Source organism: Nannospalax galili, unplaced genomic scaffold (assembly GCF_000622305.1).
Source record: "Nannospalax galili isolate Female #2095 unplaced genomic scaffold, S.galili_v1.0 scaffold286, whole genome shotgun sequence".
Lineage (NCBI taxonomy): Eukaryota > Metazoa > Chordata > Mammalia > Rodentia > Spalacidae > Nannospalax > Nannospalax galili.
The window spans coordinates 9,408,458-9,416,939 of NW_008359442.1; the positions used below are offsets into that span (position 1 = coordinate 9,408,458).

General features: G+C 39.5%; 1 protein-coding gene across 1 annotated transcript in view; it reads right to left on the minus strand.

The window, feature by feature from the left end:
* Gtf2a1l (general transcription factor IIA subunit 1 like) overlaps positions 1-8,482 on the minus strand; it is a 70,660-nt gene that overhangs the window by 3,356 nt on the left and 58,822 nt on the right. The gene's annotated exons all lie outside the window — the stretch shown is intronic.

Here is an 8,482-nt window from a genome sequence, read left to right on the forward strand (position 1 = left end):
GTATTCCCAGATAGTAACCCAGCATAGAACTGGGAAAATGAACAGCAGACCCCAATCTTATCCAAAGGAATATAGATAACTGATTACCGCTAGATGAAGAACAGGTGACCCTCCTAAAACAAAGACCTCTAGATAGGCTGACTAGATTCACCAGAACGGCAAGTAGTGGGGAATGGCTGGGGGTGCTGACAACACAGCAGACAGTAGCAGGGATATCAGAGTATAAGGGCTCTAGTGGGGGGAGGGAGGCTATGGGAGGGTGCTACCTGGGAAGCGGGTCACCTTTTTTTAACTCAAAAAAAAGTCTAAAGAATCAAATGTCACACAGACACACAAATAGGCTCATACACATACAGGCATACACAGGCACATACAGCACACACACACACACACACACACACACACACACAGGCACATACAAAAAGACAAGCATACACATGCACAAAAACACAAGCATACACATACACTGGCACACACAGACACACACAAACACACACAGACATGCACAAGCACATGCACACAGAGAGAGAGAAAGAGAGAGAGCTCAGCTCAAAAACCATTATTTACTGAGGAAAATCCTAAAAGCATCTCCACAAAAATCAGGATACAGATGAGAAAACCACTGCTGCCTAACTTTGTAAACACTCTAGGCTCAAGTATTAGCCAATAAAATACACAAGAGGAAAGTACACTTGGTAATCACTACTACAGGAAAACAAAATGTAAAGATAAAAGTTGGAAAAGACAAAACATATTTGCAGATGCAGCAAGTGAAATGTCAAAACTAAGAATCCAATTTGATATAAAATTAATGTACAGAAATTTATAACCTTTCCATATACATACACATACATGCAATAGTCAGAAGATATAAAGGAAGAGTCCACTTATCACAGAAACCAAAGAAATAACAGAGCTGGAAGTAAGCAGGAGGAATAGGTGGCCGGTTGGCAGTGTTTGGCACTCTTTGAGCATCCCATCCTTGCCTGTGGCACACTGCTGGGTGCACCTAAGTCTGGCCCCTGCTTGGTGTCCTTTGCTGCTGCTCTTTCCTTTATCTCTCCTTGCAGAGTACACTAGAACACTGTTGCTGTTCTCCCCCAGCCATCCTCGTCTTGAGGGTTTAAACACCATCTACATGATGAAAACAAATGTTTATCTCCCACTCGCACTTCTTCCCTTGGGTGCAATTTGTCATCTCCTCCTCAGTGTCAAATGCTCATCTAAAACAAAATTTGTTAGGTTGTTGTTATTGCTTGCTTGTTTGCCTGTTTCTTTTCCTTTTTGAGACAGGGCTGTATTAGCCCAAGGCTTGCCTGGAACTCCCTAGTAACTGAGGAAAACCTGGAACTTCTGATCCTACCACCTTCACCACTTCCTGAGTTGTGGGATTACAGACCTACGCCATCATATCCAATTTATGTGGTGCTGAGACTAACCCAGAGTTCTCTGCATGCTAGGCAGGCACTCTACCAACTGAGCTGCATCCCTAGCCCTGAAGCAAATTTTAAATGAGGATCTCCTCTTTCCCAAAGTCTTTCTCTTAATCTCCCCCTTTCCAGGAGGATAGCTGCTCATTCTTCTATGGCTCAAGTCAAAAATCTTAGACATTCTTTATGCCCCTATTCACACCCTATATCCAGAACCATCACTAAGTATTAGTTCTACCTCCAAAGCATGTTAATATTCAAACACACCTGTCACTGCCACTACCTTCCCTTGACTAAGCTGCTCTCTTCTCTAGCCTACACAATATAACAGCCTCATAACTAGCGTCTCCTTTTCACTCTTGTCTACTATGAACATGACCACCACAGGGTTCTATTTTAAAACAGAAATTCAGTGCTGTTTCTCCATGCAAAGCTCTCCAGTGATTTCCCATCTGAAACCAAAAGCCACTGCCCTACTGCATTTTCAGTAAAGGTCTCACCTATTCACTTTAGCTAAAATTGCAGCCTACTCATCCACAAGATCATTAAAATGTCAAATTCTATAAGCTTAATGTTATCTCAGTGAAAATACTGAAAGGATTTTATATTTTTAACTAAATAGAGTAATTTTGAGTAATACAGAAGAATGCACAAATATGTTCAGGGAAACTCTGAAAGAACATCAGTGATAAAGCACCAACCCTACCAGATATTTAATAATCTCAATAGTCAGTGTGAGACCATGAACACACAAACCAGTGAGCAGTACAAAATCAAGAAGTAAACCCAGAGCTTCATCAAACTTCAGCAGATGATTAAGACACGTCAGTGGGGAGAAAATACGCTTTTCAATAAATGTCAGGAAAATTGGGTAGCCATCTGAAAAAAATCTAAATCACATATTATATCACACATTGGTATAAACACTGAATGACTCAAGATTGAAAATGTTAAAGGAAACCAAAGAAGTACTAGAGGAAAACATATGCAAACCTCTTTAAAACAAGGAAGGAAGGAAGGAAGGAAGGAAGGAAGGAAGGAAGGAAGGAAGCTCTACTTATGACCTTAAATTTAGAAGCCATAAAGTTAAAGACTGAAATTTAACATCTTCCCAGAGGAAGAAAAAGTAAGGAGAGCAAATGTCTGGGGAAAAACTGCTTCTTCTAACGTTCTCTCCCAAAACAATAAGGCACTCAGCAATCACTGGCTAGGAAACCAATAATACAGTGTTTTAAAAAGATAAAGGCAAATGGGTCACAAAGTAAGTGCAAATCTCTAGAAACACGGAAAGTGTAAAATCACATATCCACACATGACAGTTTCTGCCTTTCATCATAGTAAAAGTTAAAAATGTCTTTCTCACACTCAGTTGGCAAGTCAATAGGAAAAGAGTCACTTAAAAACACCAACACTGGGCTGGAGAGATGGCTCAGCAGTTAAGACCACTGACTGCTCTTGCAGAGGACCCAGGTTCGATTCCCAGCACCCACATGGCGGCTACGAACCATCCTTAACTCCAGTTCCAGGGGAATCGGAAGCTCTCTTCTGACCTCCATGGCATTGCATGGCACGGGTGTACTCATACACATGCAGGCAATACACTCATACACATAAAAATAATAAATATTTTTTAAAAACCAACACTACAGTGGAAACATGCTCAAAAACACTTTTTGGCACCATAGCTATTTCTAGCCAAATATAATGGTCTGTTAACCTAGTTATCCCATTTCTGGGAGGTAACAGATCTGCACACATGCCAAATATCCTACATAAATGGTGATTCAAAGTAAAAGACTGAAATATAGCAAATATCCATAGTAGGGAATTAGTTAAATACATTTTCATAATCCACCATGGTATATAATACAGCTATTAAAATAGTAGCACAACAGTATGAGATAGAGACACCGCTGTCAGACAGAGGAGGGACTGCAGAATACAAGGTTGTCTGTGGTACTTTTGGTACTTGTACTTGAATAAAGAAACTGTAAATATACATTTTAACTAATCAGATATTTGTTTGCGCTCACGCAGGTAGAGGGAGGAGGAGCAGGAACCAGGCTTCACTGTAAACCTTTCACTGTGCTTTGATTTTTAAGTCATGTATGTGCACAGTCTACAGAAAACACAAATATATATGTGTGTGTGTGTGTGTGTGTGTGTGTGTGTGTGTGTGTGCAGAGACAGAGACACTGGACAACATGCCTAGCAATTCAGTACTATACTAGAATCTAAGAAATCCTACTAACTTGTTAGATAAAGATGCAGGCTATTCAAATGGTTTCATAGCTGACTATAAAGAGAGTCCTATTCACAAATACAACATTCTTCTCTCCAGTGAAAGCTTTCCTTTCACCACTAATTTTCCCTAAAATATCCTCATTAGTCTTCATATTAATATTTGACATTTTCTAGGCATCTGAAATAACACGTGCATTCCATTTAACAAATTCTTACTCATTATGCAGACCAGTGTCTTCCTTTAGCTCTTCCTCATTGTTCATGTTAATATCAATAATTTCTAAGTTTTCCTCCAAGTGCTAACTTTTACATTTTATAAGGTAAATCTCATCTACTACTCAAAGCAAAATAAAATATACCCTTTAAAACTACTTGTCAGAATTTAATGAACAAGCAAATTATCTGGGGTCACCATCTCACCTGGGCCTCGAATGACTCACTACTGTGTTTCCAGAAATCTCCCAGGGAGATGATGCTGCTGGCCTTCACCACACACTAAGCAGTGGAGCTCTCAAGAGACCACTGAGAGTGCTCCCCACTTACTTAACTTTGCTTCCACTCAATATTATTCTCAGTAAACCAACCAATGACGAGAACTGGGAAGTTCCCTTTTATAAAAAGTCACATTCCCCCTTCATTTAACCTTTCCTTCTATTTTCTGACTTCACTGCTTTTATCTCAGTGGTTCCCCAGTGCCCTGGTTTCCATTAATTTTTTTGTACTGTTCTTAAAATAGTCACTAATTAAAGAGTATTCTCAGAACACTGAATCCATCACTATGAATACTACACAATTAATATCACTTCTATCTACCTCATAAGATTATTATAAGCAAAAGGCAACTTATAAGAAAACATTGGGAATTCCAAAGTGCTATGTAGCTAATTACAAGCTGTCTTTTGCAACACAGCAAATGATACTGCATATACAACATTCTAAAAGTTTCTTTGTGCAACTTTATGAAATGCATATTTGATTGAATACTTCCTGTTCTCTTTATAACCAGCAATATACTGCTTATAAGAATCCAAGCTTCAACCTAAGAACCCTCCCTTTTCCATCCCTTACTTCCTCTTATGTTTCTATTTGCCAGCATCTGAATTGCCATTTTCTAGCCATAGAAAGTGTTACAAGGGATAAGGTGATTTTATGTGTAAAGAAAAAGGCTTATTTTTATCATAATTCAAAACACTATTCTTTGTTTCCTTTAATAATAGCAAATGGGGCTGGAGAGATGGCTCAGTGGTTAAGAGCACTGGCTGCTCTTGCAGAGCATCCACATGGCAGCTAACAACTGTCCATAAAACCAGTTCCAGGGAAATCTAATGCCTTCTTCTGACCTCCATGGGCACTGCATAACGTGGATGCACTTATATACATGTAGGCAATACACTCAGACACATAAACTAATATATATATATATTTTTAAAGAATATCAAATTAGGGTTAAAAACAGCAAAGATATTACTATTCACTTCATATACACTGGGATGCTGAGAATCAAAAAGGTGACAAGTATGAGCAAGGATGTGTGAAAACAAACCTTCAAATAGTGCTGGTAAGAATGTAAATAGGTCCTTTTGCATCCCTGGGCTTCACAGCCACCAGCTTCCTGGTGCCAGCATCTCTCCTGGGTAAGTCCCAAGCGGGACTCACCCTGCCTTGACTCCCCCAGCCTCATTTACCATCCCAGCTCCCCACTAGAGTCTCTCCTCCTAGCCTGGGTACTGGTCCATTTCTTGTCTTGGCACCCCAGACACCTGGACTGACCTCTTGGCCCAGAGTCCCCACTGATTCCTGATCCTTTGCATCCAGAACAACCCAGTTCCTCCAGGTAGTCCCCAGGAGCCCTCGGGACCTCTTCCCACCCCTACCTCCCTTTACACCCCTGGGTGACACAGCCACAAGCTTCCTGGGACCAGCATCTTTCCTGGGCCCTGCTCCCAGGCCAGCCCAGCCCTCAAATTCCTGAGATCAGCATCTTTCCTGGAGGGATCCAGACCTTAGGAGAAAGCCTGAGAGCATCTGATCCTTACCTGACTTGGGCCTCTGTGGGAACTCCTGAAGATGAAAGCAATCTGGCCACTCCAATATAAAATCAAAAGAGAGAACCTGAAGCCTAGATCAACCAGCTTTTCATGCCTAACAAGTAAACCACAAAGGGACATAAAGTTTACAAAAAGAAGCAGACCTAAACTCAACGAAGGAAGACTTAAGTCTCACACAAGAATCAGAAACTACAAAAGAAATCAACACGTCAGAGTCACAGAGAAAAATTAATAACATGAAAAACCAAAATAATATATCCCCACCAAGTACCAACAGACCTCTAGAGGAGTACATTGAGAACCCCCTAGAGATAACACAAGACATGGAACTCAAATGAACAATTATAAACATGATTAAAGAATTCAGTGAATTTAAAGAACACACAAACAAAGAAATCAAAGAACTGAAAGGAGATAGGGATAAACTTCTGAACGAACTCAGAAAAGAGAAATATTGAAGACTACTCAGGCTGAAATGAAGGAGGAAGTGAAACACTCAGTATGCCAATTAGAAAAGACAGGAGAAAGCCTCACCAATAGGATGAATGAAATGGGAAACAGAATATCAAGGCTGGAAGATGAAGTGGATGAATTAGACCACTCAAGCAAAGATTATGAAAAATTCAAGAAACAAGAGAGGCTGGAGAGATGGCTCAGCGGTTAAGAACACTGGTTGTTCTTGGAGAGAATCTGGGTTCGAATCCCAGAGCCCACATGGCAGTTAACAACTGTCCGTAACTCCAGTCCCAGGGGATCCGACAGCCTCTTCTGACCTCCGCGGGCATTGCAAGAAATGGGGTGTACTTAGCTACATGCAGGCAATACACACATACACATAAAGTAAAAATAATAAAATTTGAAAAAAAGAAAACACAAGAATGGAATACACAGGAATTGTGTGATACCTTAAGAAGACCAAACTTACAAATCATAGGCATACAGGAAGGAGAAGAATCCCAAGATAATGGTATGGACCAGATCTTCAACAGGATTGTAGAAGAAGGATATGTCCATATAAATACAAGAATCATACAGAACACCAAGTAGACAGGACCAGAAAAGAAACTCTCCATGGCACATTATAGTAAAAACATTAAATTTACAGAACAAAGAGACAATACTGAAAGCTGCAAAAGAAAAACAACAAGTCTTATATAAAGGAAAACCCATCAGGATTGCAGCTGACTTTTCAATGCAAATTATGAAAGCCAGAGAGCCTGGACCAAAGTATTCCCAGTTCTAAATGACCACAGATGTCAACCCAGATTACTTTACCCAGCCAAAATGTCTATTATAGTCAAAGGAAAAATCTTGCATGACATAAATAGGCTGAAAGAATTCATGTCCACAAAACCAGCCCTTCAGAGAGTTCTTGAAACAATACAAAGAGCTGAAGAAAGGAATGATTATACACAAGGGATTACGGAAAGAAAACCAATGAAAATATAATTGTGGAAATGCACAGCTTTTCCACAAGAATGTGAACAAAAATAAAAATGACAGGATTCGATACACATCTTTCATTAATAACTTTAAATATCAATGGACTGAACTCCCCAGTCAAAAGACACAGACTAGTTTAATGGATTAAAAAACAAAACCCATCTTTTTATTTTCTGCAGGAAACTCATCTCACTTTCAAGGACAGGCACTACCTTAAGGTGAAGGGATGGAAAAAAATATACCAAGACAATGATACTAAGGAAAAAATCAGGTGTTGCAATTCTAATATCTGACAAGATAGACTTCAAACTAAAACTATTCAGAAGAGATAAAGAGGGCCACTTCACTCTGATCAAAGGAACAACAGACCAAGAAGCTATTACAGTCATGAGCATATATTCACCAAACTCTGGTGCACCTAACTTCATAAAAGCAATACTGTAGGACTTTAAGACCCAGATTAACCCCAACTCATTAACAGTAAGGGACTTTAATGCCCCATTGTCTCCATTAGATAGGTCAACAGGACAGAATTAACAGAGAGACATCTGAATTGAACAATACCATATATCAACTGGGCCTAACAGACATCAACTGAATATTCCACCGAAGCACCAAAGAATATACTTTCTATTCCGTGCCCCATGGAATTTTCTCCAAAATTGACCATATACTGGGGCACAAAACAAACCTCAACAAATACAAAAAGATTGAAATAATCCCATGCATTCTATCAGACCACAATGCAATAAAGTTTAAAATCAACACCAGAAGAAACTCTAGTAGCTATATGAACACATGGAGATTAAACAACACACTCCTGAATGATGAATGGGTCAAAGGAGAAATTAAGTTCTAAACCAGACATCATTTGCTCAGGTATCAAGGTCAAGAATCAACAAATGAGACCTCATTAAACTAAAAAGCTTCTGAACATCAAAGGAGGCAACCAGGGAAGTGAAGAGAAAACCCACAGAATGGGAGAAAATCTTCACCAGCAACACATCTGACAGAGGTTTAACATCCAGAATATATAACGAACTCAAAAAAACAAAGAATCAAAGGAAGTAACCCAGTTAAAAGATGGGCTAAGGAAGTGAACAGAGTGTTCTCAAAAGAAGAAATAAAGATGGCTAAGAAGCATCTTAAAAGGTGTTCAACATCACTAGTAATTAGGGAAATGCAAATTAAAATGACATTAAGATTTCATCTTATCACAGTCAGTTTGGGAAAGAGCAAGAGAACAAATGATACCAAATGTTGGAGGGGATGTGAGGAAAGGGGAACACTCATCCACTGCTGGTGGGGCTGCAAACT